Source organism: Salmo trutta, chromosome 34, assembly GCF_901001165.1.
Source record: "Salmo trutta chromosome 34, fSalTru1.1, whole genome shotgun sequence".
Lineage (NCBI taxonomy): Eukaryota > Metazoa > Chordata > Actinopteri > Salmoniformes > Salmonidae > Salmo > Salmo trutta.
This window is the reverse complement of record NC_042990.1, coordinates 125388-135343: the sequence shown is the minus strand read 5'-3', so window position 1 is coordinate 135343 and position 9956 is coordinate 125388.

Here is a 9956-nt window from a genome sequence, read left to right as displayed (position 1 = left end):
CACCTATTAATTGAAATGCATTCCGGGTGACTACCTCATGAAGTGTAGTGCAATGCGTACTAGCGGCAGAGAAGTCAGGCGCAGGAGACCGAAAAAAACTGATTTACAACGGTGTCGTTTAATATCCATAAACCACCGTTAACAGAACAATACAATAAATGGGTCAAACAAAACCCGGTAAATACCAGCATACCATGCATAATGTAATTGATGGAATTGGAACCAGGTGGGATGGAAGACAAGACAAAACCAATGGAAAATAAAAAGTGGATCAGCGATGGCTAGAAGGTCGGTGACTTCGACCGCCACCCAAACAAGGAGAGGGACCAACTTCGGCGGAAGTTGTGACAGTAACCCCATTGATGCGCGGCTCTAGCAGCGCATCGACACCGGCCTCGGGGACGACCCGGAGGTCGAGGCGCAGGGCGATCCGGGCGAAGACGGTGGAACTCCTGCTGCATTGAAGGGTCCAACACATCCTCGACCGGAACCCAGCACCTCTCCTCCGGACCGTACCCCTCCCACTCCACGAGATACTGAAGGCCCCTCTGTAGGAAAGGGTAAACACAAAACGGGTGAATGACATGGCCAACCTTGCCTGGCGAATGTTCAGTCTCCTCGCTGCCAGTAAGGTAATGGGAGCCGCTATCTGACCAAAACCCCGGATAAACCTCCGGTAGTAGTTGGCAAACCCTAAGAACCGCTGCACCTCCTTTACCGTGGTGGGAGTCGGCCAATTACGCATGGCTGAAATTCGGACTCTCCATCTCCATCCCTGAGGTGGAAATGCGATACCCTAGGAAGGAGATGGACTGTTGGAACAACAGGCATTTCTCAGCCTTGACGTACAGGTCATGCTCCAACAGGCGACCAAGCACCCTGTGCACCAGGGAGACATGCTCGGCGCGTGTAGCAGAGTATATCAAAATGTCATCAATATACACCACTACACCCTGCCCTGAGGTGGTACTGAAAGCTGTCTTCCACCCGTCACCTCCCGGATAAGCACCAGGTTGTAAGCAAATCAAATTTATTTATATAGCCCTTCGTATATCAGCTGAAATCTCAAAGTGCTGTACAGAAACCCAGCCTAAAACCCCAAACAGCAAGCAAAGCATGTGAAAGAAGCACGGTGGCTAGGAAAAACTCCCTAGGAAAAACTCCCTAGAAAGGCCAAAAACCTAGGAAGAAACCTAGAGAGGAACCAGGCTATGAGGGGTGGCCAGTCCTCTTCTGGCTGTGCCGGGTGGATATTATAACAGAACATGGTCAAGTTGTTAAAATGTTCATAAATTACCAGCATGGTCAAATAATAATAATCATAGTAGTTGTCGAGGGTGCAACAAGCACGTCCGGTGAACAGGTCAGGGTTCCGTAGCCGCAGGCAGAACAGTTGAAACTGGAGCAGCAGCATGGCCAGGTGGACTGGGGACAGCAAGGAGTCATCATGCCAGGTAGTCCCGAGGCATGGTCCTAGGGCTCAGGTCCTCCGAGAGAAAGAAAGAAAGAGAGAAAGAGAGAATTAGAGAGAGCATATTTAAATTCACACAGGACACCGGATAAGACAAGAGAAATACTCCAGATGTAACAGACTGACCCTAGCCCCCCGACACATAAACAGGGCCAAACAGGGCCAAACAGGCAGGATATAACCCCACCCACTTTGCCAAAGCACAGCCCCCACACCACTAAGCTCTCCTGAGATCTAGTTTGGTGAAGAAGCACACCCCGTGCATTGACTCAATCGCTGTGGCTATGAGCGGTAGCGGGTAACTATACCTCACAGTGATCTGATTCAGACCCTGATAGTCAATACACGGGCACAGACCTCCCTCCTTCTTCTTCACAAAAAAAGAAGCTCGAGGAGGTGGGTGAAGTGGAGAACCGAATGTACCCATGATGCAGGGATTCGGAGACATATGTTTCCATAGCCTCCGTCTCCACCTGTGAGAGGGGATACACGTGACTCCTGGGAAGTGCAGCGTCTACCAGGAGATTTATCTCACAATCGCCCCATCGATGGGGTGGTAATTAAGTCGCCTTCTTTTTGGAGAAGGCGAGAGCCAAATTGGCATGTTCAGGGGGAATGCGCACGGTGGAGACCTGGTCTGGACTCTCCACCGTAGTAGCACCAACGAAAACCCCTACACACCTACCTGAGCACTCTCGCGACCACCCAGTGAGAGCCCTCTGTGGCCAAGAAACAGTGGGGTTATGACAAGTTAACCAGGCCCAGCAACGTGGGAAATGCAGGAGAGTCAATAAGGAAGAGACTAATTCTCTCCTTGTGACCCCCTGCATCACCATGCCCAAAGGAGCGGTGACCTCCCTAATCAACCCTGACCCTAATGGTGGATTATCAAAGGTGTGAACGGGAAGGGCACAGCCACGGGAACAATGGGGATACCTAAACTATGGGCTAACGCTCTATCAATAAAATTCCCAGCTGCGCCTGAATCGACAAGCGCCTTATGCTGTGAATGCAGGGAAAACTCAGGGAAAGTGACACACACAAACATATGTGCAACAAAGGGCTCTGGTTGAGAATGGTGTCGGCTCACCTGCGGTGACGCCAGAGTGCCCTGCCTGCTGCCTCGACCCCCAGAGGAACCAACCCGACCGGCAGTGTGACCTCTGCGGCCACAGATGGTGCACGAGCTGGAACCCCCTTCGGTCTCCCTGCGCACCACCCCTCCCAGCTCCATGGGTATCGGAGAGGGGGTGCGGGAGGATGGAACCACCAGACCCCAATCTGAACGTCCGCGGGTAGCCAGCAGGTTGTCCATCCGGATGGACAGGTCCACCAGCTGGTCTAACGTGAGGGTGGTGTCTCTGCAGGCCAACTCCCGACGGACGTCCTCACGCAGACTGCAGCGGTAATGGTCGATCAGGGCCCTGTCGTTCCATCCCGCGCCGGCCACCAGGGTCCTAAACTCCAGGGCGAACTCCTGAGCGCTCCTCGTTTCCTGCCTCAGATGGAAGAGGCATTCACCCACCGCTCTACCCTTGGGTGGGCGGTCGAAGACTGCCCGGAAACGGCAGGTGAACTCCTCAAACTGGTCCAACGCCGCATCTCCCTCTCTCTACACTGCGTGTGCCCACTCCAGGGCTTTCCCAGTGAGGCACGAGATGAGGGCGGACACTCTCTCACGGCCCGACGGAGCCGGGTGGACGGTGGCCAGGTATAGGTCCAGTTGTAAAAGGAACCCCTGGCAGTTCGCAGCCTTTTCATCGTATTCCTGGGGCAGGGAGAGACGAATCCCACTGGGACCAGGAGGAAGAGGGGCGCTCAGGGGAGAACCTGGCTGTGCTGGTGGGGGCGCTGGAAGAACTCCCTGTCTCTCCCAGCGGTCCATTGTCTGGACAACACGGTCCATGGCGGTGCCAAGATGGTGGAGCATTGCTGCGTGCTCCCGGACGTGCTCCTCCACCCCTATACCCGGGGTACCCGCTGCTGCTGACTCCATAGTTTGGTCAGTAATTCTGTAGTGCAATGCGTACTAGCGGCAGAGAAGTCAGGAGCAGGAGAGTTAAAACTGATTTACAACGGTGTCGTTTAATATCCATAAACCACCGACTACAGAACAATACAATAAATGGGTCAAACAAAACCATGCCCAAGAGAGACATTTTCACTTCGGGGTGTACTCACTTTTGTTGCCAGCGGTTTAGACATTAATGGCTGTGTGTTGAGTTATTTTGAGGGGACAGCAAATTTACACTGTTATACAAGCTGTACACTCACTACTTTACATTGTAGCAAAGTGTCATTTCGTCAGTGTTGTCACATGAAAAGATATACTCAAATATTTACAAAAATGTGAGGGATGTACTCACTTTTGTGAGATACTGTAGGTGTTGTAAACGTTTAACCGGTAGTGTATATGGCTTTGGCTGCCAAGAAGGTGATCACTGAAATAGAGGGCATGCCAGGTGGGAGTTAAAAAAGCCCTCCCACTATGGTATGGACCAACTATTTAATTTTTTTATTTAACCTTTATTTAACTAGGCAAGTCAAATTCTTATTTATGACGACAGCCTACCAAAGGCAGAAGGCCTCCCGCAGGGATGGGGGCTGGGATTAAAAAATAATACAAAAAAATATATATAGTACAAAACACACATCACGACAAGAGAGACACCACAACACTACATAAAGACAGACCTAAGACAACAACATAGCGTGGTAGCAACACAACATGGCAGCAGCACAACATGGTAGCAGCACAAAACAAGGTACAAACATTATTGGGCACAGACAACAGCACAAAGGGCATCTACCATTAACTATCTACCATTTTAGAGGCCGGCCGTGGCATCAAATTCACAATAAGTAAGATGCAATGCTATCTATAATGTTTCAAGGCAGAATTTGTATGTCTTGGTCATTGAGATGAACAACATTGACATGTACAGTACAGGCAGTGGCTTGAACCATTACTTTAGACAATCAGGACAATCCCTTTGAACAGATAGCAACTGTGGCCACTGCTCTAAAAGTCAATGGTGGGCTTTGCTACGTATATATGGCCATCCACCACTTGTTGTTTTTTTCTGGGTCAATGAGTCTGCTGATAATGAAAAGATTTTTGGTTTTATAATATCTCTTTGCAGCTGGGGGTGGTGCTGGGCCTGGAGATCAAAAATCAAATCAAATCTAATTGTATTTGTCACATGCGCCGAATACAACAAGTGTAGACCTTACAGTGAAATGCTTACTTATAAGCCCTTAAACAACAACACAGTTTTAGCGAGGCTATATATAGGGGGTTCCGGTACAGAGGCAATGTGTGGGAGCACATGTTAGTCGAGGTAATTGAGGTAATACGTACATGTAGGTAGAGGTAAAGTGACTATGCATGGATAATACACAGAGAGTAGCAGCACCGTAAAAATGGGGGGCGGGGTGGGGGACAATGCTGTTCAAGAGTCTTATGGCTTGGGGGTAGAAGGTGTTAGAAGCCTTTTTGACCTAGACTTGGTACTCCTGTACCGCTTGCCATGCCGTAGCAGAGAGAACAGTCTATGACCAGGGTGGCTGGAGTCCTTGGAAATGTTTTGGGCCTTTCTCTGACACTGCCTGGTATAGAGGTCCTGGATGGCAGGAAGTTTGGCTTAGTGATGTGCTGGACCGTACGCACTACCCTCTGTAGTACCTTGCGGTCAGAGGCTGAGCAGTTGCCATACCAGGCGGTGATGCAACCAGTCAGGATGCTCTCGATGGTGCAGCTGTAGAAATTTTTGAGGATTTGAGGACCCATGCCAAATCTTTTCAGTCTCCTGAATAGGCGTTATCGTGCCCTCTTCACAACTGTCTTGGTGTGTTTGGACCATGATAATTTGTCTGTGATGTGAACACCAAGGAACTTGAAGCTCTCAACCTGCTCCACGACAGCCCGTCGATGAGAATGGGGTCATGCTCGGTCCTCCTTTTTCTGTAGTCCACAATCATCTCCTTTGTATTGATCACGTTGAGGGAGAGGTTGTATCCTGGCACCACACTGCCAGGTCTCATCGTTGTCAGTGATCAGGCATACCACTGTTGTGTCATTGGCAAACATAATCATGGTGTTGGAGTCGTGCTTGGCCATGCAGTCATGGGTGAACATGGAGTACAGGAGGGTAAAGAGCACGCACCCCTGAGGGGCCCCTGTGTTGAGGACTAGTTTGGCAGATGTGTTGTTACCTACCCTTACCACCTGGGGGCGGCCCGTAATGAAGTCCAGGTTCCAGTTGCAGAGGGAGGTGTTTAGTGCTAGGGTCCTTAGCTCAGTGATGAGCTTTGAGGGCACTATGGTGTTTAACGCTGAGCTGTAGTCGATGAAGAGCATTCTCACATAGGTGTTCCTTTTGTCCAGGTGTGAAAGTGCAGTGTGGAGTGCAATAGAGATTGCATCACCTGTGGATCTGTTAGGGTGGTATGGAAATTGGAGTGGGTCTAGGGTTACTGGGATAATGGTGTTTATGTGAGCCATGACCAGCCTTTCAAAGCACTTAATGGCTACAGACGTGTGTGCTACGGGTCGGTAGTCATTTAGGCAGGTTACCTTGGTGTTCTTGGGCACAGGGACTATGGTGGTCTGCTTGAAACATGTTGGTATTACAGACTCGGTCAGGGACAGGTTGAAAATATCAGTGAAGACACTTGCCAGTTGGTCAGCGCATGCTCGGAGTACACGTCCTGGTAATCCGTCTGGGCCTGCGGCCTTGTCAATGTTGACCTGTTTAAAAGTCTTACTCAGATCGGCTACGGAGAGCGTGATCACACAGTCGTCCGGAACAGCTCATGCTCTCATGCATGCTTTAGTGTTGCTTGCCTTGAAGCGAGCATAACAGTTACTTAGCTCTTCTGGTAGGCTTGTGTCACTGGGCAGCTTGTGGCTGTGCTTCTCTTTGTAGTCCATAATAGTTGGGATTGGTGCTGGGCCTGGAGCTGGGCCTGGAGCTGGAGGTTGGGCTGAGGCTTGAGGCTTGAGCTGGAGGTTGGGCTGAGGCTGGAGCTGGAGGTTGGGCTGAGACTGAGGCTGGAGGTTAGGCTGAGTCTGGAGATGAAGGTTGGGCTGAGGCTGGAGCTGGACCTGTGTCTAATTCCCTGGAGGTTGGTAATAATACTTGCATGTACACTAAGTATACAAAACATTAAGGACACCTGCTTTTCCATGACAGAGACTGACAAGGTGAATCCAGGTGAAAGCTATGATCCCTTATTGATGTCCCTTGTTAAATCCACTTCAATCAGTGCAGATGGGGAGGTGACAGGTTAAATATGGATTTTTAAGCCTTGAGACAATTAAGACATGGATTGTGTATGTGTACCATTAAGAGGGTGAATGGGCAAGACAAATGATTTATTAAGTGCCTTTGAACGGGGTATGGTAGTAGGTGCCAGGCGCACAGGTTTGTGTCAAGAACTGCAACACTGTTTGTGTTTTTCACGCTCAACAGTTTCCTGTGTGTTTCAAGAATGGTCCACCACTCAAAGGACATCCAGCCAACTTGACACAACTGTGGGTAGCATTGGAGTCAAAATGGGTAAGCATCCCTGTGGAACCCTTTCGACACCTTTCGACACCTTCAATACTCAATCTGTTCAATACTCAATTCCAGATAAACAACCGTGCATTGCACCTGAATTTGCACAGCAAATGTGTACTGCATGATGAAAGAGTAAAAGATTAAAGAGTAATTGTAGTCAATGACCAGAATCTTTGCTGGCATAAAAAGAGTCAGTTCAAAATTTTAAATTGGGTAAATATGTGTGTAAACTCATTTACCACCCTACGTAAGGGATGAGGTGTTTCAGTGCAGACACTATATTAAAAACAGTGTTTGACTTTATTTTTTCAAAGTGTACTGTGAATGTAGCCAACAAGTCAACCTGTATTTTGACTTTGACTATGAAGAACTCACTTTATTACCTTACAATTTATAACTTTGTAATCGTGTGTTTTTCTTCCAGTCATACACAGACATCCTTGTAGTTGCAATAAACTCCATTATTACTTATCCACAATGATTTTTATTTTATTTTATAAAAGCAATTATTTAACATTGTGTTGGGTGTAATTACATTGATAGATCTGGCGAACATTGGATAAGCCACTGAACTGCACTTGTTGGGTGTGCCTTACATCAAAATTGCCTGAAGCTGAATGGAATGTGCTATGCCCTGACAAGTTATTCAGAAGAAAATCCTCGTGTCTAGTTTACATAAGGTTGGTTAACTTACCGGTGTGGACCCAAAACAAACACATTCTACACATTTACAAACAACCTTTTCAAAGTCTTATTGCAACCATGGTGTTCTTTTTTACTGAAGCGTATACAGTATATCAAATAACGTGACAATGATCCACATAATATGGGTCAGACGGTCCTATACCCCTTTGCCCAACATCTTATACCCCAGAGGTTGTAAATAAAACATTTAAAGGTTGGTATGACTTGTATTTTTATGATAGGGTACTAATAGCTATTAGCCGAACGGCTGCTTGAAACCATGCTTGAAACGGAGCAAGCCATTCGGCTATATGGAGAAATCATGTGGCACACATTGGCATAATATCAATTGGCATACTTACATCTAACTATCTGCTTTTCACAATGCATTATCTACACAACTTTTGATATGATTTTCTTGTAATTTGTTGAAATAAAACATTTTTATAAAAATAAATATGGACAGTGAACTATTGAAAAATTGGACCCACACCTGGAAATATCAATATAAAATCAGTTTAATTGAAAATGGAAATTCTAATGGGTACTTTATAGAAGGCTGGTCTGTGACCTAACATCAAGTGGTTTTACACACTGAAAAAACAGGACAAGGTGGGCTGTCACATTTCTGCAAAACATATTATGTGTGATTTACTCAAACATGTTTTGTTTCTCCTCTCGCGATTTCATTGCTTGAATCATGTAGGGGTAGTGTGAACCAATAAAGTTAATTCATGACGAGTAATGATGAACAATTCAAACCGCGCGAGAGAAGAATATTCCAGAAAGAAGACTGGCCCGTTAGTGGAGAGGACAGTACCTAGAATCTTTTTCAAGGTAAGCATGGTGACTGATTCTATTCAACGTTTGTCTGTGTGGTTGTAGTCAGAACTGTAAGCAGTAACATTATTAGTGATTGCTCCATATCCTCATTTTGTGCTCGAGTCTGAAACATATTGGCATGGCAGCTAAAGGTAAAAGATGACGTTGCTAGCTAGCTTCTATGAACAGTAAAACAGGACTAGGTCAAGATCAATTTTGCAAGGAGGTAAAGTTAGTTGGCGAAACACCATGATATTTACCTATTGTTCAAGAACTTCGATTTTACCAAGCCAAGAACTAATTAAGGTTTGCTGAGGAGCGCACACTGCTTGAGCTAGCTAACATGCTAGCTAACTAATGCGTTGGTGCTTGTGCACGACATTGTCTGCAATTTTCATTTTCATAACATATTTGAGATCTAATGATTATACACCTAATCCTATGAGATTGGTGCATTCATGCAGTTTAAAACCTGTTGGGGATAGGGGGCAGTATTTGCACGGCCAGATAAAAAACGTACCCGATTTAATCTGGTTACTACTCCTGCCCAGTAACTAGAATATGCATATAATTATTTTATTTGGATAGAAAACACCCTAAAGTTTCTAAAACTGTTTGAATGGTGTCTGTGAGTATAACAGAACTCATATGGCAGGCCAAAACCTGAGAAGATTCCATACAGGAAGTGCCCTCTCTGACCATTTCTTGGCCTTCTATAGCCTCTTTATGGAAAAAAAGCCTTTTTGAAATCGGACAATGTGGTTAGATAAAGGAGAGTCTTGTCTTTAAAATGGTGTAAAATAGTCAAATGTTTGAAAAATTGAAGTTTTTGGATTTTTGATGAGTTTGTAATTCGCGCCACGCTCTATCATTGGATATTGACGAGGCGTTCCGCTAGCGGAACATCTAGATGTAAGAGGTTTTAAGATCTGGAATGCCTTAATTGTGCACCAAAGTAAAGTCCGCTCAACAGAGGTTACTAAAAATCTAACTGAGAAGTTTTCCTTCACTGTATGTGGAGGCTGGAAAACCAGTTTGAAATACAAACTGGCAAACTACCGCACTCGCCTGAGAAGACGGATGTCCAGAGGTGACTGAATGAAGCACAAACCTGCAGGGAAGTCAAGTGCAGCCTATGGTGTTAAAAAGCCAAAGAGAGCAGAAGTGAACTTTTGGCCCACATATCCCTCAGGAGAGGGAGCCCCGAGGACATGCATAGACTTAAAATGCAATGTTTAACAGTGAGAATGGCAGAATGGTGAACTTACTAAATGACTGAGTGGTTGACTGTGATATTAGGTTGCTTCTTGTGTAAATATTTTCCGTCTGGATTTTAATGATTTGTATGAGTCTTCCGTCTGGATATTTTCCGTCTGGATTTTAATGATTTGTATGTGTCTTCCGTCTGGATATTT